The sequence below is a fragment of the Anser cygnoides genome, chromosome 5, assembly GCF_040182565.1.
Source record: "Anser cygnoides isolate HZ-2024a breed goose chromosome 5, Taihu_goose_T2T_genome, whole genome shotgun sequence".
Lineage (NCBI taxonomy): Eukaryota > Metazoa > Chordata > Aves > Anseriformes > Anatidae > Anser > Anser cygnoides.
The window spans coordinates 32,321,350-32,348,113 of record NC_089877.1 but is presented as its reverse complement, the minus strand read 5'-3'; the positions used below and the strand labels follow the sequence as shown (position 1 = coordinate 32,348,113).

Here is a 26,764-nt window from a genome sequence, read left to right as displayed (position 1 = left end):
CAACTGAAACTATTTCATTTTTTCTTTAAAGCACATTTATAAAAATTTCTAACATAGTTATTTTGAACTAAATTCTTTTTAAGTTTTACTTTTTCCAAAGTCAAAGATCTTTCACTACTGATATCTATCTTACTTTAACCAAAGGAACCTGTTGAAACAAATTGCTAAAGTGTTTCAAATGGTCTAAAGTGACCACGGGTGCAACTTAGAAAAAGTCTAAAAAAATCATTTATCACTCGTTTGTAAGCAGGAGAGAACTTCGGTCTAAAATCTGAATTCAAATTGCTCAGAATTCAAGGCGCAAAATCAGACACTGAAAAGAGAAATTACACCACCTGACTGATACATATGAAGGAGGACTTCTGCCTTTAAAACACTATTGAGAAACTTGATTAAAAATGATTCCGCATGCCCTTGATACGTGTTGCAGAGATAAAGATCTCACTCCTCCTACTCACTCACAGGAAATAACTGGGTGGTTTTGCTATACAAAAAGCATCAGTAAAGTATTGGCTCAGCCATTCCCAATATATGTAATCCTGGCTTCAGCTCTTTGCAAAAGAACTTCAAACCCAAGCCCCGTCTCAAAAAGCAGCAGCTCACGACCATCATCTCTAACTCTCCTTATGCTCTGTAGATCTGAATCTCTCTCTCCTCTCTCCAGGACAATCTGAGGTTACCTGGCCTTCCTACCTTCATTCAACACTTCAGAAACCCTTCAAACAAGGTTTTCCCTAACCTTGTCAGACAACGTGTGTGAGGCATCAGCTAATTAGCCAGTAGCTCTTTCAGCATAAGTGTGGCAAGACACATAGCCCAGGACCTTTACAGAGAGATCTACAGCCCATCTGAACCTGAACCAATTCTCAGAATATCACGAAGTCACCTCACGTCATCAGCTAATTAAGACATTAATTACATCTACAGTCAGCCTGAGAGATGTTTGAGTCCTAACAGAGACTATAAATATTCACAGCTAATTGCTTCCAGGAGAGTGCCATCACATTTAGCAGAGCTTGTGTGACAGGTCACAAATGAGTGTTTTCAAACAATAAATTGTTGTTCACCTATCTGGATGCAGATCAAAACAATTTTGACAATGCTGAATCACTTCAAAAATCCAGCTGATACATAACTGGGCCTCAGCTCCTCTTAAAAAATAAATAAATACCCACACTAGTAACTGAACTTGTTCTCTCCTTTGTTATTTTTGATTTACAGTTAGCAAGCCATTTGAACAAACATCTCTTCCCCTGTACTCTTACACTACCTTTCAGCATAATGTCACAGGCAGGACTCTGAGGTATTGCTGCAATACCAACTGCAATACAAACCAGTTTTAACAGGACAGAAAAAGAGGCTTTTGCTTCCCCAGACAAGTCAAATGAGCCCATTGTGGAGAAAACTCATAAACCACTAAGGTAAGTCCACTGAATTTGGTAATACCAGGACACACGCTAACCTCGTGTGACGTTCAGTCTTTGGAGCCTGGTCCCAACACAAACAACAGCATTTGCCTCAGTTTCTCTCAAGTCAAAATATCAAGCTGCTAAGATAAGCAATTTTGACAGTCTAATATTTTCAATGGCTTTCTTAGCAGGCCCAGATTTCTTAAAATGGACTCCCCCTTTCCACAGCTCATTCTAAGCCATCCTAATTTTCTGGATCTATTGCCAAATACTCACACCAACGCATCACCACCACACCTTAGGTGAGTAAAGCTCAAGGCCTAATGCCAAGTGTTGCAACCAGCACCAGTCAGTGGAATACGCCAGCACAAATTGTACTGCCTCTGTTACACCTTCCTGGAACTGTGGAAAGGATTATTGAAAAAATGTTTAAAATACTTAAAAGATAAATAAAGTTTCTTATATCCCATAACATTATTGTTTAAAATCAAACTTATGAATGGAATTGCTCACAAAAAATTATTGCCATCATAATGGTGAAACAGATGTCGAAATTACCCTAGCCAAGGTCCAGCAAAGATGAAAAACTGGCTTTCTGGTTAAGATTATGGGGCTGAAAAAGAAAGATTTATCATCAACTGAGAAATAGAAAAGAGTTCTTGGACACAACCATCCTAGAACATTGAAAAGGAGTCAAAGAGGTTGCTGCCAACAATAGCTTGCTCTTATGAAGGGAGGCATTTGGTTTGATTCATATTGCAAAGCTTGACAGGAGATAACAGCTAATGAATTTGAACTGTTGCATAGGACTTGCTTAGAAGTAACAAAGTATGATGTTATTTCCTACATAATAAAATAATAAAAAAAAAAATCTCTAAGACTGGATAAAAGAGATGACTACCTTCCGACCACTGCACAAGTTGCAGACACAAGATGCCATTCTCCCAGGACAGTGCCAGCATACCATACTGCTGGCATATGGATGCACTTTTTTTAATACTCATATCAGAGCAATGAAAGACTGCAAAGGGGTACAGAAAAAATAACTGAAAAGAAGTAGGTACGGTATAGAGCATTGGCAAAGCACTGCACTCCCTATTACTGAACAAATACTTCAGTATTTGCAAGTACTGGTTATTTGTACTTGTAAAACTCTCGTTATCAACCCTCATCTGGGCTCTTGAGGAGAATTTCCTTCCCCTTTTCATCTTGCACTGTTCTGTTGAAGCAGCGGTTTCTCTTTATCCTTCCTCAAAGGTTATTAGCAAAGTTCATGCTTGCTTTTGTCCCCTCAGTATTTGGTTTCTTGGTATCAGAAGCAAGAAGAACTTTTTCCCAGATAAAGCCACTAGATTAACTGAGTGTGCAGAACTTAATAAAATTACATACTTCAATGATTGCATCTGTAAGACTCATTTTTAATAAGATTATGCGTGGTTATTTAGTATTTGAACAGTAGCTATTACACAGTATTTATATTGCTATGCACAAGAGAAAGTAAGATCTTCGAACGACCAATAAATACATCATCTTAAACAGACCTTAATCTAAAATACATATGAAAATCTCGTGAACACTCCCCCAGGAATTTTGGATGTTGGTGGAAATAAAAATGTAGCAGCAGTTACACATTTACCATCACAATAATGCAGAAGTCAAGGAAATCGGTATCACAAGTTTTGTTGGCATCATGGACATATGTGAGCTTAGAGAAGATTAATAAATGAAGATACGATTACGTCCAAAGGCTAGGCTGTTGAACTCTTTTTCCAAACCCAGTAAGTGTAAAAGTCAAAACCTTAACTGTCTTCTTCAGCTTCAAAATCCACTTAGCAGGCAATAAATAGTCCAGACAAAAGTTCAGCAAAAAATGGATGCAGTCAGATGATTTTTGTCATACAGTTGGCAGAAAAATTAGGCTATTTGTTATATGTTGATCACTGTCATAGTTCATCAAAAATTTAGACTCAATACAATGACAGCCAGACAGGTAAATTCACTGAAGGTTAGACTTCTGCCTGAAAGATGGCTACTGAGAAAATAGAGGACATCACGTGCAGTTCCATTCTTCAGTTATCAGTCCTCCTTTTCCAGATGCAAGCATATTTTGGTATCTGGTTTACTTCTGTCACAAGCAGATGTCTAAGAGCAAAGGAAAGCTTTGCTTGATCTTTGCTTTGGTCTCTGGGTCAAAGATAACATACCGCCAAGAGTTGCAACTAAATTTGGAATAGACCTCTGTGAGGTTGAAACCTCATCATTTTATGGCTGTATATCCACATGGAGCCATTAAGCTTGATTAGTGCCTTCCCATTCACTAGAACAGTGGAGAAAGTTTCAAAAACTAATCATGATTTGCCTAGAACTTGAACATCAGAACCAGCATTAATCCTGACACACAGTACTAAATAAAATGAATGATTTTCCTTTTTTTTTCTTTTTTAAAACAAGCTAACATGCACTTTCACTCTGTATAGATTCACATTCCCTGGATATTTACTAGTCCACTAACAAAATGTCTATATTTCTCCTTCTAATGAGATTGGTCAAAATATTCTTTTAAGACTGTTTAGATGACTGAGGTTGTGAGCAGTTTTTAAATTGCTTCTTTCGTTCCACTGCAGCTTGCAAAGCTTGAAGAATTAAATGTTTATTATTCAGGATGTTGTAGTGGCAAAGGTTCAACAGCTTGTTGAAATTCTCTTCAGTATATGTAAGCAGACCAGTGCCATAGGGAGCAATAGAGTTGGACACATCTACTCTTCCCTGTTCCATCTCCTCAGGACTGCGCTCCACATCTGAAGGAAACACATAGCAAAGTTCAACACAGCAAGGCTACTGTGATGGAAAACTCCTTCCATGCAATGCTTTAAAACCCACACTGACAGCCCCAGTAAACTGAATTCTTTCAGGAAAATGGTTCAAGATTTAATTGCCACATAGATACTGCTTCTGCTCTACTAACAAAATCCAGCACTTTATTGATTGGACACAATCACGGCTGATCCAGAATTGATTGGCAGAACAGCTTCATCATGCAAAACACTTTCCTCTCAAAATTACAGTTTTCCATGGGAATATTTCATTTTTGCATATTTGGAATTTTATCTTTTTAACTTTTCCATTGGGTACGTGCAGATGACAGCTCCTTAACTACCAACTGGTAGAAAATTATTCCAGAATGCCCCTGGATGGGGAATTCTCCCTCTCAGGTTGCTGAGATTTACAGTATTCTAAACAGATGTGAACAGGACAAAAGATGAACTACATAAGGTCTTTCCAATAAGGCAGTACATTAATTGTGTTTGTTTGTTTGTTTTGAGGAAGGTTTCCTGGCCCATACTAAATTGGAAACTGAATTGGAAACAAAGCTAGAGTTGACACATGCAAAAGAATCAGCAAAATGAAACTGAATTTGACAAGTAATTTTTCTAGTGAAACAAATAAATCACTATTTACTCTATTGTGGAATTAAAGAATATAATCGGACAGCTTTTCAAAAATGACAAATATCATACTAGGTCATTACCCTGGCAAAACCTTTTATCCATTATGCTTTCCACACTTTCTACTCTCATTTTTCCCCCATGTAAACTAAGTAATAAGAGGATTCTAAGCACATTAACAATGTAAACCGTTATCATCTCTTTTACAAAAGACTGTTAAGTGATAGTGGTAACTACTGTTGGTTGACGAGAAGCTCAACATGAGCCAGCAAGGTGCACTTGCAGCCCAGAAAGCCAACCACACCTTGGGTTGCATTAAAACAAGTACGGCCAGCTGGCTGAGGGAGGTGATTCTCCCCCCTCTGATCTGTTCTCATGAGACCCCACCTGGAGCACTGCATTCAGCTCTGGGTCCCCCAGCACAAGAAGGGCATGGGAGTATTAGAATGAGTCCAGAGAGCCACAAGGACAGTGAGAGGGCTGGAGCACCTCTCCTTTGAAGACATGCTGAGGGAGTTGTGGTTGTTCAGGCTAGATAAGAAAAGGTTCCACAGAGACCTCACTGCAGCCTTCCAATGCCAAAAGGGGGCCTAGAGAAAAGTTAGGGAGGGACTCTTTGTCATGAGTGTAGTGATAGGGCAAGGGGGAATGGCTTTAAACTGAAGGAAGGTAGGTTTAGATTAGATATAAGGAGGAAATTCTTTACTATGAGGGTGGTGTGGATGCTCCATCCTTGGAGGTGTTCAAGGCCAGGCTAGATGGGGCTTTGAGCAACCTGGTCTGGTGGGAGGTGTCCCTGCCCATGGCAGGAGGTTAGAACTAGGTGATCTTTAAAGTTCCTTCCAACACAAACCATTCTGTGATCCTGTGGTCAGTGGATTTAACTTATTAGCTGCCTCCTGTCTTGAGCTATCAAAAGAAGGCAAACAGTCCCAGATGGACAGACAGTGAGTTTTGCCTCAAGCTACAGCTCTTCACGCTTCTAATTTTGAAACCCTTCTGTTCGATCCCTGATTAGCTGGCCAACATTATGTCTATCACAACAACTCTGTGACTATGGTGACTTAGCCAACCAAGAATCTTTCCAGTCTTGTTTTAGAAAGCATTGAATTCAGTGGATAATTTGGATGGAACAACCTCAAAAAAAAGAAAAAAATGAAAAAAAAATATTAATGCTGTTAACTTACCTGGTGCCTTGTATTTTTGGAAGGTATCACACACAAGTGGAAAATAGACCAAGATCGGTGCCTCTAAGCTGTCCTTAAACACGTAGCACTCCTTCAGGTGTTCTCTGTCCTCCTGGCTCAGCTCTGTGGAGGGGAAGGGGATCCCTTGCTCCAAACAGTATTCTGAGAATAGGTCCAGTGGCTGGATCGACAGAGAGGAGAAGTGTAACGCACAGAGGTTGAAGTAAAGCTAGAAGAGCCCATAACTGAAATTTTTGTCTTATAAATCACAGATTGTCTGTTTACAAATACGGGCAATTACACACTGGAGTAAGCATAGTCTCAAGTTTAATACATTTGGGTGATATAAATTTGGTTGATTTGCTAACAAAGTACATGTTTAAAGTAATATTACTGTTCTCTGAAATTTATATTAAATTAAGGACTTTTTTTTTTTATTTAGTGGGTGCAGTAGCTGATTTAGATAAGGAAATTTTGATTACACATGGTGTCTCACAGATCAAAGGTTCTTGAGTGTTTGCATTCTGTGCATTTAGCAATCAACTTTTTCATGCCTTCCTACAAATAAATTACATTAACTTCCATCATATACCCCACAACGTTTCTTCAAACAGCAAAACATAAGCCTGACAAACTTAGGCAAACACCAAGTCAAAGAAAAAAGAAACTCCAAATTTTCATACAAAAAATAGCAAAATTAAGCATTAACCAATTACGTTTTAAAAGTTAGTTAACTAAGTATTGAGGCATTTAGCAGCACAATGACAAAGCTGGACAGATACACAGAATAGATAATCTGTTTCTCTCTCTGTGCGCCCCAAAAAGCTACTGAAAACAGGCCCAAAAATAATTGCGTCATCTTGGTCATAGTGTTGACTAGCATCACTGATACGATAATTTAAATTAATCAAAACCTGAACATTTTCTGAAAAATAAATAATATATTTATATTTCTGATAGATTTAGCTGGAGTCATACAGATAAAGAACCACCATTTCAAAACATCACCAGAGTCTGTGATCCTCCGCTGTAATTTAAATGCAAAATGACATCCACTTTCCTCTCTGGCCTCAAAATGGGTGGGCAGCTGGTATTGATGAAGAAAGCTGTATCCACCAGCTTGAGGTAGTCACCCATTTCATTCAGTTGGTTGGGAGAAGAATCAAGCACTGTGTCTGAAAGTCAAAAACTTATATGAACAATTAATTACAGAAAGAGCAAGTCAATTTCTTTCCAAAACAGCGTAACAAAGAAAGCAAAGACAGATTACACTTATATTGGTATTTGACATCATTTCAGAGTCCATAGCTCAGACTTGAGATCAGCGAAATTGAGCAGTTCTGAGACTCAGAGTCATCCAAAATAATACATTAGACTGTTCAGTGGAAGTTATACATGATTCTTTCATGGCTTTTCCTAGGAAGAACAGAGCTGAAACAACCCTGCTGTTGCTTCTCCAAGACAGAAATGAGATCAGAAGTAAATCACCTGTGGCTCAGCAAACATTCTACAGAGAGCTTCCCAGTCTGTGCAATTAGCTGGTTATAACAGTATTATTCAGAATCTGCCTTTATGGTAAGCCTTATCAACTATTTGTCCCAACAGCTATCGGCTCTCAAGTCACCTTCAAAGATGCATCTAAGAACAGGTGCTCTTACCTTTCCACATGCAAAAGTTTTCATTCTCTAAATACTTGTTATGCAGCTGCAAGCCCTTAATGAAATTATGATAGTTTGAAACCACCGGCCGTCCTGTCATCATTTGTCGAAGAGTATTGGAAAGGCAACCTTTGGGAACGGATAAGGAAGTTGTTTGCTCATGAGGCCTCTTGGGAAGAAATGGGTGTTCCTCTGCAGAAAGAACAAGAAGAGGATCTATGTCTGCATTAGCATCTATGATACTATTAATAATGAAGAATGAGTCTGAATTTATGATTGTTTCACATCAAGAAGTTGTCTGAGTACCTTAGCAAATGACAATGAAAAGAACTACTAATTAACTAGCTGAGCTCAGTGAATCCCCTAAGCAGAGCAAGCTCAAAATCATCAACAGTGAACAAACAGAACAGGGTTATTTCAGCAACATGCAACTTGGAGAAAATAAATGAACATAAAATTTAAAAAATAATAATAATTCCATGTCCAGCAGATTGCCAGAACTTATCAAGCACACAGAAAAAGGTGAGCTCAAGCCTGAGGGGACTGCCTGCTGGAACATGGAGAAATTAGTGTGGAGAGTGCACCCACAAAGCAGAACATACCACCTGTGTCGACTTTAGTGAAGGGGCTAGACAGCCACAGCTATAGCCTTGTCTGATGGGGTGCATGCACCATCGCACAGACTGTTCTGGGCAGAGGTGGGTTTCAGTGTCACAGCATCACCTTGCTGCTCCCTGCCTAGCCTCTCCTTTCCCAAAGGACTCGTGGTAACCTTCTCATGACTAACAGAACTCCCCAGGGATGCTGCACAGTGAGCAGACCAATGTTTTTTCCTCTTTTCCAGCACAACTGTTTCTTTCCTGCTTTTTCTTCTCTCCCAAAGACTTGGTGACCCCTATAAAATATGGCACAAAGTCTAAACCCTCCAAAATATCACGCTTCACATTTCAGAGAGGTGGGAACATGATGCAGATGTAAGCAAAAAATAATCCAAATAACTAACCTATTTCATGCTCAGTGTCTCGGGTCCATCTGTGCCAGAAGTCTTCTGAATGACCGGAGAGGTAGACAGCATCCATAAAACTCTGGGAGAATATATTACTCCATGTGCCTTGAAAGTTTAGAAAAAGTCATACTCAGTATTACTTTTGAATTTTTAGAGCACGGCTGTGGAGACCTACTTGGATGCAGGCCCTGTGGTTGTTTAAAAGAACACTGTCTTACTTATGAAATACTAAGATTTCCAGTATGAATACCAAATGCCATGCCATTCCATATAATGTTTGGATTATGATTAGACCATTTTAAAAACTCAAGTTGCTCATAAGAGTCAGACTGTAATTTTAAATACTTCAAAAGCTCATTTCTGTTTTGCTCTAACATGTTCCAGTTTGCTCCAACCTAAAAAATCCAGCAAATTCATTGCAATCATCTTAGAAGTTTGCTTCTTCTTTTGACACTTTTGGCTTATTCATTTCAAGTTTAAATTGCATGACATACGTGATCTGGTATTAGTGTTGCTAGTTGCAGACCAGTAGTTATTAAATGCCAATTCTCTGTAGCCAACTGTGTGTTTGTAAAGTTGATGTTTTCCTGAGATAGTAAATCACCTTCCAAGAAGCAGATCCGGGATTCTGGGATCTTCTTTATCAGGTAGCCCATGAAGAATTCACTACCAAAATCCTCTGAACGAACAAAGGCCCCATATTTCAGGAAACCCACCTCATAAGGCGTGAACTCCACCCACTCTGCAAATAAGGCATCAAGTAGGACTTATTTATGTGAACAAAGGCAAAAGAACCAGCTCGTCAGAGAATCAAATGCTAGAAGAATAAGGCCTGTAGCTTCAGCATTGGTGACTGACAGTTTGAGCAAACATATTTTGAAACAAACAGGTGTCCCTCAACGTGTTGTGTGTTAGATTGGTGAACACACAAGCTTAATTCACCTCCTCCACTAACACATTGAAAACCCATTCAGATTAGGGTTCAGATCCATTTCTGTACAAGGAAGAAAAAAAAAGGGGGGGGCTGGAAGTCCATGAATTGCTAAGGACCTCCACAAGATGTGGCATTTTTAGTTCTTTCAAGTCAGTAACAGCACCAGCTACCATTCATTCTTAGCCTGATAGTCACTGCCTTGTTGAAGCTCAAAAAAGCTCAGCTATACTGACCAGAATCCACCCAAATCTTAGCTGGACACAATGGGACTGCAAATTGTGTCTGGAAGCAGATGACCGGGTACAGTTCCAGTTCATTTCAGCCAGAAAACGCCATGGAAATAGCCAGTGGTTGGCACCACACTGTTGGCACATATTCTTAGATCTCTCTGGCTGCTAGGAAGCTCCTGCTCCCACCCACACTTCTCTTTTCCTCCCTGCTCTTCACAACTCTCCAGGACTACTGCCGCCTTCACAGTAAACCACCAGCTAAAAGGGCCCGTGCGGAGTAGGTGGGGAGGAGAGAAGATCAGTGGTTTCTCTCAAGGCTGCCAGAAAAAGGCCTCTCCACACCTTGCAGGGCAGTAGTGTCTTTGCACTGTGATCTCCCTACCATATTATCAGGATGTAAGTTTTTCATCCAAGTCAGAACCCAGACGTGAAAACAGGAAAAGGAAAGGAATTATTTAAAAGACTTATTAGCTTGGACTTGCAGTAAAAGCTTTTGGCATTCACTCAAACTTAAAAAGAAGCTCCTTAGATCTATACAAATGTGTATAACAATCATTACCTTTAAAATCCAGAGTGGTAAAGTTATCCTTGACATTGAGGGACAGGTATATGGGCAGTGGATTCTGTCCCTGATTCACTGCCAGCTGCTGATCAGAGAGTTTACAGGTGTTTTCCTGTACATGAAGAACAGACGTCAATGAAAAAGATGAGCATGCTGCATGGACTTAATATGGTATCTAAGCATGGACTGTCGATGAAACAACTAAATCTCAGCAGATTTTGCTCTACATACTTCCGTTGTTTGACCACATGAATGTGATCATTTTCTTCTGTCTGGGACACTCTAAAACCTTGCCAACGTGTTATCGCTAACAATTCTGGGGTTTCGTTTTGGAATCGGGATGTAGGGGAAATGTGGCAAAAGTATTTCTTTGGTCACTAGCATGTGACTTGATTTAAGGAAAGATAAAGCTATTTAGCTACCTTGGAGGTGCTTCAGAGCAAAGTCAACCAAGGGACATCTGAATACCATTCTATTGTTTTTTGGTATGACTATATATTGCTATTTTTGAACTTTGCTACTCCTCCTCTGTATGTTACTAGAATAGTCATTTGATCTGAAATTAAAAGAGGAAAATCAGTTTCACAAAACCCTGCCTTTTTACATGCTCTGACATTTCTCCCAGATGCTAACATTTTAGGCTTACCATATTATTTTTCTTCTAAAAAGCCAAAGAAAGGGCCCTCCGGAGTTTTGAGAGCCTTTCATATCAGGGTATAACTGATTCTAGCATTCTAGACATGAAAAGTTAGAAGCCCTCTGGAAAAAAGGATGGATATATAATACCTCATCATGTATCATGGAGTCAACGAAGAGTCCCCATAAATCTGTGAAAGACAGCTTGTGACCCTCTTGCTTTCTTTCACAAAGCTCCTTTTCATAGTATTTCAGATGATCCAGGGAGAAACAGTGCAGCTTGCTCTTGATCACATGCTTCCGGATATCCCCAATTGGCCCTCTCAGATCTTTCTGTGACCAATTTGCATCTTCATACAACTTTGCCATGGTCCTTTTCATGGTAAAAAGAAAGGTTCAACACTGAACGTGAAAATTCACAGGCTTATATTACACACATACATTTTGTTTCAGGTTACATGAGGTTCTTACCCTCCAAATTTTGCCTTCAAAAGCTCAAGCAAAATTTAGACTATACAATGATCTTTTTTAATTTATTTTTTTTTCAGGGAAGTATTCAAAATCATCTTAGCTTGTTTATTCTCAGAATCAAAAGAATAATAAAAGGTCACCCAAGAATTAGCACAAGCTTTTTCTAGAATTATCCTTCAACCGTCCAGGTTCATGCTGCAGCTTCTGTCTGAGGCCAGCTCCCTCAGCTGTTCCAGAAGCTGTGTGAAATGTTAAGCACTTTATCAGCAACCATTGTCTTGGTCAAACACAAGACCATCCTTCTCTGAAGCAGGCTGTTCAACAAGGACTCCTGGCACACATCAGTGTGTCAGTGAGCCAGTCTTTTCAGTTCCCAGAGTTTGGGGAGATTTCAGTCACCCTTTCTCATCCTGACTGTTCCCCTGCCAGTTCTGTATCATATCAATCTTTACAGTAGCCTTCCAGACACAAAATGTTTTAAAGCCCTAGACACCTGCTTGCCATGCAAGGCATTCAACTTCTTATGTACCACACTCTGCATTCCTCAGAGTTTTTCTTTTAATTTCTCCCTTTCAGAGCTGCATAGAAGTTGAACTAGATAAATACATAACAAAAGGATTTCTGTGATGTGTTACACACAGTCTAGGCAACCCAAGAGACGCACAAAGAACAGGAAAACAGTCATCCCCTACTCTCACTTCCTCATTGCTATCAAGCCCACTTGGTTCAAGTCTGAGTCCTTGCAGAGATTCAAGTCCCCAGAACTCCTGCTTCATGGCTTTTCTTGCACATCTACAGCATCTTCTCTGACTCTTGATTAAGATCCGATTAATCTGCACTAGCAGTCAAAAGTCCTCCTACAGGAAGCAAATTCTTACAGTACTAAGAAAATGACAGAATTTTGGGCTACCAGGTCCCATTGAGTCCCTTGTTGTTAGCCATGAACAACAACTTTTCATATAAAAGGAAACACTGAAACATCTCTACCACCCCATCTTAAGATAGGAATCTTTTCTGCCAGGTAAATCTGGGAAATGAAAAATGGATAAGCGTCTAACAGATACACTTTGTCATACAGAATTTTCATTAAAAAATATGTGCATTACACCCCATTCCCTGTTCCAGACACTAAGCAATATTCTTCACCAGGTTAATGCTCTGCCAACACCAACATCAAATACAAGCCCAACTCTCCTTACCATGTTGTGGCAGACAAACCACTGACATACGAGGCACAGTCCAAAACACCCAATTCCTGGAGAGCCAGAAGACTGCCAAACATCGATGTCATGGACCGCACTCCCCCTGCTGTAGTCACAACTGCCACCACTGGCACCTACTCAGCATACAAAGGCACAGTCATTCATTAACAGATGAAATAGAGAAGTGATGCATATGCAGAAAAGGTAACAGCAATATCCTGATTTAGTTAGGTTTAGACTCCATTCAGCTTATTCATGGCAGTGTTTAGGTGTATGTCTGAATTGTGTAAATTTTGGTGGTACTTCGCATATGCTGAAAGCATCATCCTGATCAGTGATGCTTGAGTAAGTCAGGAGCTGTAAGGATGCCTATCTAAGCTTATGATTGAGCTTACTAGTTCTGAGTATAGGCCAGAGCATCAACTGTGCTTCTCACTGCAGCCCCTTGTGGATACTGAGCAGACACCATTCATGTGTCCTGCAGGCAGGCTGCTCTAACCTCCACCTAAGGGAAGGTTGAGGACGGCAAAGAATAAAGGAGCTACAACTGACATCCTGACATCCTTTCACCTTCTGTGCCAAAAATTCTTGGATATAGTCTCAGTGAAATGAGAATCTGGTTTATACACTTCAGTCTGACTAAAAAAAAAAAAAAAAGATGTGGAGGAGTTATAATGCATAGGCGTGCAAGTACATACACATCTACTGCATTCAAAGGGGGGACAGAATACTTGAAGTCCCCGGGTTACTGTCCCACACACCTCATCCTCCTGCAGGTCTTCATCTAGCTCAAGAATGTTTTTCAGAGCAGCAGCAACTATTTTCTTCCTTTTGCAGATGAAATCCTTTTCCTCTGCACATAGATCAAACCCCAAGCGTAAACCTAAATTCTTGCAGCTAGGGCACAAGACCAAAACAAACAAGACACGTTACCTGTAAGACATTTCTAAAGCTATTTCTCAAGACATCAAACAAAAAATCAGCATCAATAATAAACCAGTTCAAATAATAAACCAGTTCAAATAAAAGCTATTTCTATGCACATGAAGACCCATATATACAAATGAGCGCAGGATATCACAGGCCCTGTATTTTTGCCTTACTATGGAGAATTCATGCAAACATGAGTAAATGAAATGAATCAAGTTCCCTGCTGATGAAGATCAAGAAACATAACTGAATTCCACCTGTTTCACACTAAGCCCCCAAATCTGGATACCTCTTTGTGTTATTTTCCTACATGTTTCCTGAAGAGCAGGGTGGGCCTAGCCATTACTGAAACTTAACACGCCTAAGGAAAAATTAAACGCTAACCTGACCCTAATAAGGTGTTAATCTCATCCCTGCTGATAATTTCGACTGTAAATACTGGATTGTAAATACTTTTCCCCTAAGAGGTTATTTTGTCCTTTTTGTGAGTTATGATCAGCAAAACTTCCGATTTATATGTCTGCTTGCAATGTAATGAACTAATCAGTAGGGGGTAATGTTGCCCTTCAGAAAATCACTGCAAGACAGTCTATAAATGAATTTACTCACTGCCCACTTGTTTCACTGAAAAACAACCTGCAGAGGATTGGTAAATGATGTTAGAAACATGTCAGAAATGTGTTACATGTACATGTATGTATTATAAAGGTTACAAAACTGAGGTATTTTTTAAGCATCAACATCAGGAAGTATGAACATTAGGAAAAACATTGTGACTCATCACATCCCGTGATTACACACCATCTATTCCATGATATATTCTGTACTATACCAACCAATTCAAAACCATGGATTTATTAACCCCTCCCCATATCTTAATCTCCATTAATCAATTAGATTTTTTTTCCTGTTTTCAAAATGATGAGCTATTTTAAGCTGTACCTTCCCTTAAGCCAAAGAACATAATATGAAAGGATGGGAGATGGCCAAAGTAATCATTTAAAAGAAGTAAGATTTACCTATCTTCTTCCTTCACAGACACCTCATAAGATTCACCCTGTGAATCAAGAATGAAAACACCATATATTTGAAACAGTACTGAAAGTTTGCAAAGGCACGTGTTTACAGTCTTAGCAGTTATTCAGATAGTCTAGTGGTAAATCTTTGATCCATTTCTCAGACCTTCAACATACAAACATCACTACATTCTGCTTTTAAAATACATTTGAAGCGATGTTACTTTTTCCTTGAATACCAGATGTACATTCAAGTGTATGCAAAGCTGAGCATATTCTCAGCTATTACTTCTTTTTAGCAACAAAATTAATAATGGACTAGGTATCACATAGATATAGCTTACCCTTTGCTGAAATAATTGCAAACACTGTCAAAGTTTACTCACTCTCACTATTGTCACTTTCTCTCCCAAGTCCAGAGAATTCAGAGGCATAGTAAGGGGACTATTTACATCCATTTCCTTCCTATTTGAGCCATGCTGAATTAAAATGGGAAAAAAGTGTTATAAAGGGAAAATAATTTACAACCCATAGGTACAAATCTACCAGGAAAAAAAGAAAAAAGCAAATTCATCATGCTTCTCTCAAAAGTTACTTTAGCTGTAATCATTGTCAATAAACAAAAACATACACCACAGTAAAAACGCCCCTTTGGCAACACCATATCCAGTTGGGGTTGACTGTGCTTGACATAATGGAAGGTGGGTGTATGACTGTCTCTCTTGCTGCAGGAAGGACCCATGGAAACGTCTTGGGTTTCTTCATAGGATCCTTTCATTGTGAAGGTGAAATCTCTCCCTAAGAACAAAAAGCAGAGGAAAGAGAAATCTTAACTGCATCTGGCCCTGAAAAACAGCAAAAGAAAGAGAACCAAGTAAAGTTTCAGCCTTATTGCAGTCAACACTCATTTGGCGCATAATGTTTGTCCTACTCAATCAGTGTGAACAAGGACCAGACTGAATAAGCACCAAATGGCCATGCAGCATTGCAGCTTCTCCCTTGTCATGCAACAGAGAGGTTGTGTCAGGCCAGTGGATGCCACTGGTTGTGTTTGCACCCCCCTGAGCTTCCACCGTAGTCTTTTCACTCTTGATGGTTTTGTCTCCCCTCTTTTTCTTCTGTCCTCATCAGCGATGTTTCTGTTCCATCACATTGCAGAAGTGTCTCTGAGTTTTTCCTCAGCCACCTCCACAGTTTCCCTTAAGCTACATAATCATGACATCTACAGATGGCTCTTCCTACTAAGCGGGTAATTCCGGAAACACTCAATCCCCAAGCAGCTCAGACACAAACAGAGGAGGCTGAAATGAATCAATTATGCTCCAGATTCAGCTGCATCTTCCATAGCAAAAAAAGCAGTGAAAAACCATTTAAATCAATAACCTCACTTGTGTTAGGGCTCTTGATTTTTTTGTCATCCACTTGTACTTCCATACAGGAAACTTCTCGAGACTGGAAGAGATAAACAATATCATCACCGGTCACAGAAACAGTTCAGAATCCTCACTGAGGATCTAGGGGGCCTGTGAAGGAGAGAGCAGGTTTGGCCATGGTGTCCTGTGAACTTCAGAAGTTACAGAGGTTGATTCTCAGTTTGTATGAATCATGGAAGCAATTCTGTGGTCAATGTAACTGGGACTGCTGAGGATATATCTTATTACATTTAAATATCATTAAGTCCCTAACTGTTACTATAAAGAATTTTTCATCCCATCTAGAAGGGTTTTAATTCTTTTCTACAGAAGGATGAGCTAAAGGATACCTACAAGCTCTGCAGAACAGCTGAACGGATGGGCCTGTACTTTAAGACCTGTGGGTTGAAGCTGAAACTTCCCAAGAGTGCTGCACAGGAGTAAGTAGCCGCACAAAAACATCTTACAGCACTTTGGGCATGGTGTGAAAAGAGCCTTCAGATCCAAGATTGACATCAAGTGATAAGCTCTGCAGTGACACTGGATTCACTTGCTTCTCTAGTTTCCTTGTTATGTTTACAGTCATTTCATCAGGTGAGCCCCTCACTGGTTGAGTGATCCATGCCTCTCCCAACACAGAATGCACTACAGGGATGATGAAGTTCAAAGCTTTACAATCACACCTGTGTCTTACCTGAAAAACAAAGTCTATGCCTAGAGGCATAATTCTTCCAACTGCATCCTTCAGTTCTGCTCTACAATAAGAACTTAAGCATAAAAAAATGCTTACCACTAGGACACCATTAGTAATTATCTTTTCAGATACACCTGGACTGAAAAGAGAAAAGGAAAAGGCTTATTTAGTGGTGGGTATATGTGGGATAATCCTTCAAATGCAAACAGTTTGCTTAATGTTTTAATGACTGAGCACAGTTTTTCTAGACTCCAAGTGCCATCAGCTGTGCCAGGTCACAGTCCCACAGCTCTTAGGGACTTCCCCTCTTTCTTATTTCCCCAGTCAGCATCATCTCTCCCAAAGCTGAGTTACAAAATAAAAACTTCCCCTCAGCTATCAATGGTAACTGTGACTGTCACCCAAGGAGAGATTTCACCAGGATAGAGAGGGAACCATTGGGAAGAGGACAAGTCGAGATGTCTGAGCATATGTACATGGAGCCGCTTCCCTAATTCTGCATTATCACTCTAAAATATCAAGTCTTCTAATAACAAATTCTGTAACATTTAGACGTTACTCACATGTTATCCAATAGAAATTCCACTTCTAGTTCTTCCTGATTCTGAAAATAAGATTTAGTTTTCTTTTAAGGAAAATGAACAAATAAGGTTTTTTCTTTTGATGGAGCATGAACGATTTTGTATAAACCTCTCCTTCAAGGTTTTGCTTTTCTCACAACCTTGGTGTCATAGTGCACGTGGATGGAGCCTTCTTCAGACACCCTCTTGTTTCACATCTCTCCACCACTCTAGCATTTGCAAACTAGCTGTCCCCCCAGGCAAGTATCATAGAACATGTTGTTCGTTTATTAGTGGGAAAGTATTAGTGGAAGATATGAAATGCAGAGAAAGTGAGGGACAACAGGTGAATGATGTAGAAGAAAATACTTAGAATAAATGGACCCAAGTGGTGAGAGTACCTGGGTTAAAACAGAAGAATTTGCAGAGTATGGTGATTAAACTTGAAAATACAAGTATAGGAAGATACCGACTTGGAAAATGAAAACCATTACAGTTAAGGGAAGAAGAGAGAATGGGAAGACTGAAGATGTAAAAGGAGACAAGGGCAAGAGTTCACAAGGGCCAAATCAAGTTGAAAAAAGAGGAAAGTGTATGAGAGCAGGGAACAGTAAGAGAAGAAAAATTAACACATGAACAGATGGGAGGGACTGAATAACTGTATTCCTTGACTGCAGCGATTTGCTTGATCAGTCATTCCTGTGTATGGGACACAGCCAACCCAGGAAATACCATGCAAAAAAAAAAAAAACATGCATCAGAGATATCTTCTGCATCATCCACAGGGAGGAAAACACCAATTAGTGGAAGACACAAATCTTTCTGACAAGCTCCATGTGGTAAAAAAAAAAAAAAAAAATCATATTCAGAAGAGCTAACATTTACTGCCAAACATCCTTTCAGTCTGGCTGCACAGCATATTTTAACTTTGTGAAGAGACTGTGAAAACCATTCCAAGTTTGATAATATAGCTGCCAACAGAAAACCACCACTACAGTAAAAGCAAAAAGTATTTTCGTAGTTACTACTTCACATCAGTAAGTGAGAAATTTCAGGTGATTTAGAGCTGGAACTATGGCACATAACTCAGAAGAGGTTTTCTGCTTACTCATTTCGCACAAAGTGTCCATTTCATGAGAATTAGGTCAGTTCCAACAGTTCGTAACAGAAAGCTGAAAGATGGATTTTAGGAAGCAGTCATCTTACACAGATACAAGATAGACTTCATCAAGTGTCAGACTGTAACCACTGTGACCAGTCAGTGCTATACAAGCTGATGGTCTGTTCCAACCTCATCCAAAGTACAGCAGAAAAAATGTTCAGAAGAACTTGGCTTATAATATATATCCAGTTGTGCCTGTCTTACGTTCCCATCCTTCTTATTCTGCTGTATATACACATACATACATACACACAAATTGTATTTCTATCAATTCCCATTCACATTTTTGTGGGTGAGAAACCTGGAGCAAAGCAATGGAAAGACTTGTTAGACCACACAGTGAGCAAGAAGCACAGCAGGAAGCAGTCCTTTTGTTCTGACATAACCCATCCGCTCTCCTCAGCCCTCCTTTTTAAGATCGCTTGGTAGATGAAAAATCATTACGGGCAGACGTGGCAGTACTATTATTACGGTTGCCCAGCATGTTTCATTACTAAAGTCATTTTTAAAAAATTAACCCTAAGTGCTCTAAAAATCCACGTTCAGACCGCAATCTGTGATGTCTCATGGGCACCCAGGTAGGAGTTATGGTCTGAATAAGGAGAGCTTGACCAACACATTCCCAAGACACAGCTCACCGTGCCCTATCTCCCCAGCTTCCGTTTTGCTGAGCCAATGAGTTAAGCCAGATCCACACACACTTCAGAGCAAACTCACAGCTTGAATCACACATCCAAATGATCTCAGTCACATCAGGCTTATGTAAGGAAGGCCTTAGCATGCTGAAGTGGGTATATTGAAATTCTTAGTAGGGACTGGCTTTCTAGAAGAGTAGTTAATAAACATCTTCCAAAGCGATGATAATATAATAAATAACAGGCAAGAGCCTTTTCCAGACAGCCTGGCACAAGGGTTTAGAATTAAACAGCGCATGCACAATTCCTAGGAGCTGTGAACTCAAGCCCGTGTCAGAAACGTGAAGAAGCTCTGAAGTTAGGTTACGACACAGCCTTCAAGCAGAAAAGGTGTTTTATTTTGCAGAAAATAATCTGAGTATGTATTTTACCCTCTCAACAGATGGGTGTGATTTCTCTACCTGTCCTCTCAGCTACTTCACCCACCCAACACTGCATAACAAACTCTTAATCCTCTTTTTAATATAACCAATTTTCTTTGAAATACATGCAGTACAGAAAACTCGCAGGCCACACACTGACCTACAAGAAAAGAATAAAAACACTGAGGAGGTTCTGACTCATCAAGCCTTATCCATTCTCTGCTGAAATAAAGCTCAGCTGCCTGAAAAGAAATGTGTAATCATGTAAGAGAAGATTGTGAATAAACTTCCTGAGAGTTTTGCATTAAAATGTTGTTTTTTTACCAGAAGGAGGGGAAAAATATTTTTATTAGAATATACAGACATTTATCAAGCATGATGCCTGAAAGGACAGGATAGAGTTTCTGAAGAAGCTGAGAGGAGGTTCTCCCAACAAGCTACTGGCCAAAGATGCAGCTTCCCAGAAAGGGGGGCAAGTGGGAACTTTGTTCCCATCCCTGCTCTGTCAATCTCCTACAACACTGCAACAACGAGATCTCTAGCTATCAGATTCCTCATTTTTCCCTGTTGACACCCCTCAAAAAAAAAAAAAAAAGATGTTCTATAATGGCCATCCTTTCTAGTGCAGAACAGTAACATTTTTCAGATCTCAAAATAAAAATCAGAACAGGAAAGCCATTTTGCATCTAGTTGTAATCACAATTACAATTAGTGTAACTGTTGTAGGTGACTGTTTCTGACTTCTCCTAAACCTTGAACATTTAACTTCGTACTTTAATAAGGACCTTTTAACATAGTTTTCATGTGCTAACATTAAACATTGTATTAAATAACTGCAATGTTTAATATAGGCACTATGTTAGGAGAAAATTTTGACCAAGATTATTTTGTCTGTCTACCTAATTTCATTCATCTTTTCATTTCTCACCTCTGGATTCAAAAGAAAATTCAGGTGAACCTTTTTTCCAGGTTGGATTTTAGCTACATCAAAGTGAACAGTCAAAAGCTGGTCATCTGGTGTCAAAGTATCTTCATCACAGACTGTCAGCTCCAGGATGTTCTGAGGAGAGAGGCAGAGAAGGACATAAATGCCCTACTTGGGGACTAGAGATTCTGGAGGGAAGGCATGAAATGCTCCTGCAATGGTGCAGAGCCCGGCTGGCTGCAACAAGGCTTCATTCAGCTGTGCAGCCCCTGCAGCTCAGACTGCAAACTCGGGGAGCAACCCTAGAGAGGTAAATCATCAGATTTGCCAATGAACAAGAGCTCAAAATAAAGGTAGCGAAAGTGATGCGCATGATGGCAGCATGCACTGGAAAGAGTAGAGACTACACATATTGCTCATCGACACCTTTTTGGAGTCAAAATTTCTATCTTGAAAAATGTCAGCATATCAGCTGAAAGTAACAACAGAGGGCAAACTCAGCCCTTTACAAATGGAAGGTAAAGCACGTCAGCTTAAACTCTTTTACCAAGATTTAAATTGCAGTGATTTTCCTTGTATTTCCTCTGGGCTCAGGTTACTCACAGCAGCCTGAAGAGACACTGCACTATTAAGCCATAAGCCACTGACTCCATGTCTAGATCTTGCTACTCACACTCTGCCTGATAATCTATTTCTGCTAACCTTACAAACATTAACTTTACCAAAAAAAAAAAAAAAAAAAAAAAAACACTGCTCTGGGACAGAAAGAAAAAAGCTCTCAACTTTATTCCAAACGATCTAAAACACTTCTAAACTTACACTTCTTTGAAGCACTGGAAGGGCATGATTCTATTATAAATCTACGTCAGATGTAAGGTTTGATTTCTTGCAGCCTATTAGGCTTCTGAAAACGTGCCAGTTTAGTGATGGAATAGTTGGTATTAAAAATATTTTTTAAACCGTATTAAGGTATGTTACCTCTTATAATTCACAACAGCTTCACTGTGTGTGTGTGAAGCGGGTATTACAAGCTCACAGCAACACAGAGTGAAAATGCCTTCAGGATTGCTCATAAGAAAATATCACTAATCCTTTAAAAAGTTTATAAGACCTCCTACTCAATTCTTGGGGTCCAATCCCTGAAAGATGACAAAGACCAGTCAGGGCAGCAGAGAATCCATATCAAGGTTTGTATGCTTACTTACTGCTAGGAAACACAGTCATTCCTATGTGTTGCAAATCTCTCATGTTCTCTGTGACATCTACTAAAAACATCCTTCCAAGTCCATAGAAATACCTTAAGTTCAATACTTAAATCCTAGTACTGCTCATACCTCAAGATGTCTACATTGAGCTTTCTACCAGCTCACTTCCAAAAATACCTAACTATTCTCCTCAGCAACCACTCAGGAAAAATCCAATTTTCTATGTCTACTTTCTGTGCTTTTGGGGGCATGGAAAAGTGACAGGTTGGGTTGCACATGAAAGGGAGGAGTGGATACTGTAGGAATAAAAGTCAGGAGTTACTTTGGTAATGTGTAACTGAGGATTGTGCTGGGTGAGGCTGTGGGAGATAAGAGGTAGTGCAGCAGCCATGACAGACTTCATGTTGGGAAGAGGGCTAAATAGGATTCACAGAGAGGAAAAATGGAAGCACTAATGCTTCCAGAGAGCATTAGTGCTCGGGGACTTGGTGTCTCAAGTGTCTGACATCAGTATGACCCCGTCAGTATACGCCTGCAGTGTGCAGCTGGTGCCAGAGACACACAGCAGGTAAAGATACCCCCTTTAGAAAGTCTCAGCTCATGAACACAGGTGTGGATCTTACCTTCACCTCACTTTGTATCATGAAGTGGAAAGTTTCGTTCCAGACAGGGTTTCTGCAGTTGGATACAGTTCTCGTCCGGGCTTCCTGGTGTGAAGCTGTGGGCAGCCACAGCTTCACATAACAATCAGTTTGGCTCACTGTGTTAAAAAAAAAAAAAAAAAAAAAAAAAAAAAAAAAAAAGATGCATAATTGCTACAGTAGTACTATTTTTTATCATCTTTTACTCAGTCAGGTGAAGAAAAATATCCTCTGAGCAGTCCTAAATACTTCGTTAGACCCAAAGGAAAACATTCTGTGTTTATAGCAATTTAACTGTGTATAAATTTATGTCAATTTCAAACAAAAGCCTATTCTAAACTACTAATACTATTTGGTAACAAACAAAAATCAGTTTTAGCAATACAAAGTGTACTGGCTCTTCTGATTATTTTTTTTTTTAAATACAATTTTCAAGTACTTGCCAAGTTCCAATCAAATACATATATGACTTCATACCCTGAAACTTCACTCTTCAAAAAATGAAGAATATTTTTCTGGGGTCTTTTAGACCTGTTTCTAATTATAATGGACAAGACATCCACAGTCAAATAGCAACGAAGAGACGAACACAGCACTACCAAGTACAGCTACTGATCTTTCCTATATTTCCAAGTCCCCCCTTCTGAATGAAAATTGGCAACTTGTGGACAAAGGGTCATCAAAGAGTCAGGGAATGGAAAATATCAGAGAGCAGTCAGTGAAGGGAAGGATTACTTCTTTCCTGACATAGAATTTGTTCTTTTCTATTTTCTAAATAATTTTGAGTGTAAATGATGATGAAAACAGATATAACTTCATCAGTCAAAAAACAGACACTGTGGTAATCCAAGCAGGTGTACAAGAGCATTAAGGTCACCAGTAGTGACTCCCATGATAACATATACACATGCCACCAGTGATACTTACACAGGTCTGCTTTGCGGAGATTTCGCATACATATAATTTTTACAGTAAGCCAACACAAGTGAGGTATTTCTGGCTGCGAAACAATGAGAAAAATAATTATTAGCAAAGAACTCAGACGTAATGAACTCAACCTCTCCTATAGCATAGCAAAGGAGACACCTAGAAAATAAGTAATTATAGGCCATTCTCATATATTAATGTAGTGAATAAATGTTGTCTTTTTAACTATTTGCAAAAATTTCTGAGCGTAAATTCTTTCTTGTGATTAGACACCATATAAAAATAGATTCCAGCTTTGTTTACTCACCTTATGTGTTTTTTTCTTTCTTGTTTGCTTGTTTTGTTTGTTTCAGCTTTGTTTTTTAAAGGTTCAGGTTTTAAAGTTTAATTTTAATGCAGAGTAGTAAGAAATATCACAAGATAGTTTTCACAAAGACAACATTACATAATCGCTCCTATATAATCCAGCTACTTCCAAACTATAGGGTTTGCTTCTCTGCTTTCAGGCTGACTAAGCACAACAGATTACAACAGAGCATTTTCCAATGTGTTTGCCCGGGTACCATGGGATGCCCTCCTTCCTCAGGCAGGGACTCCAGCCCATGTGCCACATAACATTATTGCAGAACAGTACAGATACACTCCTTTTTATAATGCCCCAGTCAAAATATCACTGCTACCAGCCAATCTGGCTGCATGATACCTAACACTACAATTATTATAGCAAAATACACCATCCTTAAAAACACATAAACAAATAAAAGATATAGAGAATGGTTCTAGAAATGAACAGCCCAGTATCGGACTCCAGAGCTCTTCCAGTTACATCAGGAGGAAGAAGGCTGAAATCAGAGGCTTGGGTAAGCATTCTTCCATTTCACATGAAGGTCCAGCTCCCTATAAAGTAGCTCTAATGTTTCAGTGTATTGGCGTATAACAACATATTCACATCCAATAGCACAGGGCTCTACAGGGCAACGGCTTGAAGGCTGCACAGCCCTATCCATTTTTAGTCTTCTCCCTCCCACTCTCCATCACAGCTACATACAACACTATACTTGGTTACAGGAAAAACAAGACAATCCTGAAGAAAATCAGAAATAAAATGCTGCATACAGAAGCAGTAGCTCCATTAAAATGAAAGGAGTAATTAAATCTTCAAAGCATCATGACTTCTAATAAATTGCTTCCTTAGAACCTCCTTGTATACCTCTCATTTTGATATACCAGTCTCTTGACAGGAACAGATTAACCACCTAAAAAAGTAAGTCAACTTCCTAGATGCTACTTACAGCCCACTGGAAAATTCTCAACCCAATATTTTTGTCTCACAAAGTATGATTCAACCAAAACTAGCAGGTTTGGAAGAAACCCATCAACCTCAGCAGAATTTTTGGCAGCCATGTTTCTAAAGTGGATGTGAAGAAAATGGCAGGAGTTGGTGATCAGAAATTCTGAAAACTCAAATTTTCATCCTAGATACAGAGGATTAATTTTTAATCGTCAGTTTTAGTAGTGTACGTAACAAGAAGTTTAGAGAAAGCTTATTCACAAGACAGCTGAAGGACTAAAAGAAATAAATACACAAACAAAAGCAATTATTATTCTGTAGTACTAGCTGGTAGCGAGGTCACTGCTCTCCCAGATCTAGCAAGCAGCTAGTTTCATAATTTTACATTGAGTACAGCAAAGAAGCAGATGCAGGAAAATCCCCACCCCTCCCTCAAATATGTTTTTTCCCATAATTATTTTATAGCTGTCATTTAAATCAGCCATAACTCAGAAAAGGGAATAATTTGTTACATACTCAGAATGCACCTCATTCAAGTACCTTCCAACACCTTTTATTATTTCAAATTCATAAAAGCTAGGGATCAGAATTATTTTCAGCAGCAGACAATGAATAATGCATTCTATCTGTCAATCCATCTCCATAGAGCAAAAGAAAAATTATCTGAAGAAAGCCTTGGGTGTTACGAAGTATGCCTAACGTCACATTGTGGTGTCACAGTAAAGTCAAGACTAAAATCTAGCTCTCCCGGTTCCTTGCCCAGCATCTAAACCACGAGTTCATCATCTTCTTCACCTTCCCAACCCCCAAGTCATAGTAAACATTTTCCACTCTAGAGAGCACAGTCACAGAAGAAATAACTATTCTCTTAACTAACTGTTAAAAAATAACACCTCTCATAATAACAGTCAAGCTCAAGGAAAGACAGTAGCTGCTGATGGAAGACTCCGTGTATTAGAGCCATTGTTCATACCCTGCAGCCCAGAGGTTGTCCTCTGTACAGTACCTCATCTTCAGCACTGCACGGTCTTCCATGATTCCTCTTCTTGATTCCAATTTTCCTGTGTGGATTTACTCGGATGAATTGATCCTGGGGATGAGGAAACAAGAGGGGCCAGTGATGAAACCCACCAGTCAACGACTCCTGGTTTTCAGTTTCTACTAAGATTCACCAGGGCAATAGCACAGGGGTTTGTCTTTTCTCCTCCCCAAGATGACATCTCCATCTGACCAGTGATATCTATTTAGTTACTCTAGTAAATCTGCCAACTACAAACTTATTTGACATTTAAGGACCAAAATAAACCAAACACTTGCTTTTCATCAATCTCAACTAAAATAGCCAAACAGAACCTCCCACCCCACTGCTGATTTTCTCTTACCAAAGGTGAATAGGCTGATGAACCCATTAGTAGCTCTACTTCATAAAATGCAAAGCTATAATGGTCCAGTCTGTATGCTTCACAGCTGGCAGGTGGTTCCTGGAACACACTATTCTCCAGCCAGCTGAGGCAGGGAAGAAGAGCTGTATAGATTGACTCATAGCTCCACCTCCCACTGATTTCAAAAGTACAAATTATGCACTAGTTCTTTGCCACAAAGATTTCTTTCACCGCTGCAGTGATTTAGGGGAAAGGAAGACACAGGTCAAACATTTCATCTTTGTATAGTCCCAAAATAAAATAGCTCTTCATTGCTCTAAGGTTTGAATAACCATACACAGAAGGGTATGCTGGGCTAGTTGCAACCCTCACAGACTAGAGAAGACCGAAGAGAACATTGCATCTACTGTCATCTACTGAGATGTTCTCTAATCCTAAAATCCATATCTGTGTTTTGGCAGCATTAAGTGAACCCATCTGAACTTCTAAACAGCAGCATTCCATCTCTACCTTGGCCAGGAATGTAACTGCAAGGGTTTTACCAAGATCTCTACCAATCACAGCTACAAAATGAATTCTCATTTCTCATGTGCGGTGGCAAATAAAACAGTTTAGAGCCTTTCTCCTCTCTTACTTCTGTAACATAAGGGATGTTATTGGGTGAGCAGAACCAGAAGGAACTTTTGTTATTGAAATATATTTCTTAGTGAACACAATGCTTTCAATTAAATTATGTTAGAAACACATAATTACATGGCATTTTTTCAAAATATTTAAACATTCATGTTTAAATTGTCATCTGATTTCCTTTTCATACTAGA

At 39.4% G+C, this 26,764-nt stretch overlaps 1 pseudogene; it reads right to left on the bottom strand.

Annotated features, from left to right (window-relative positions):
* Positions 1–2,661: 2,661 nt before the first annotated feature.
* LOC106042961 (cytosolic phospholipase A2 epsilon-like) lies at positions 2,662–26,525 on the bottom strand (annotated as a pseudogene).
* Between the last annotated feature and the right edge of the window lie 239 nt (positions 26,526–26,764).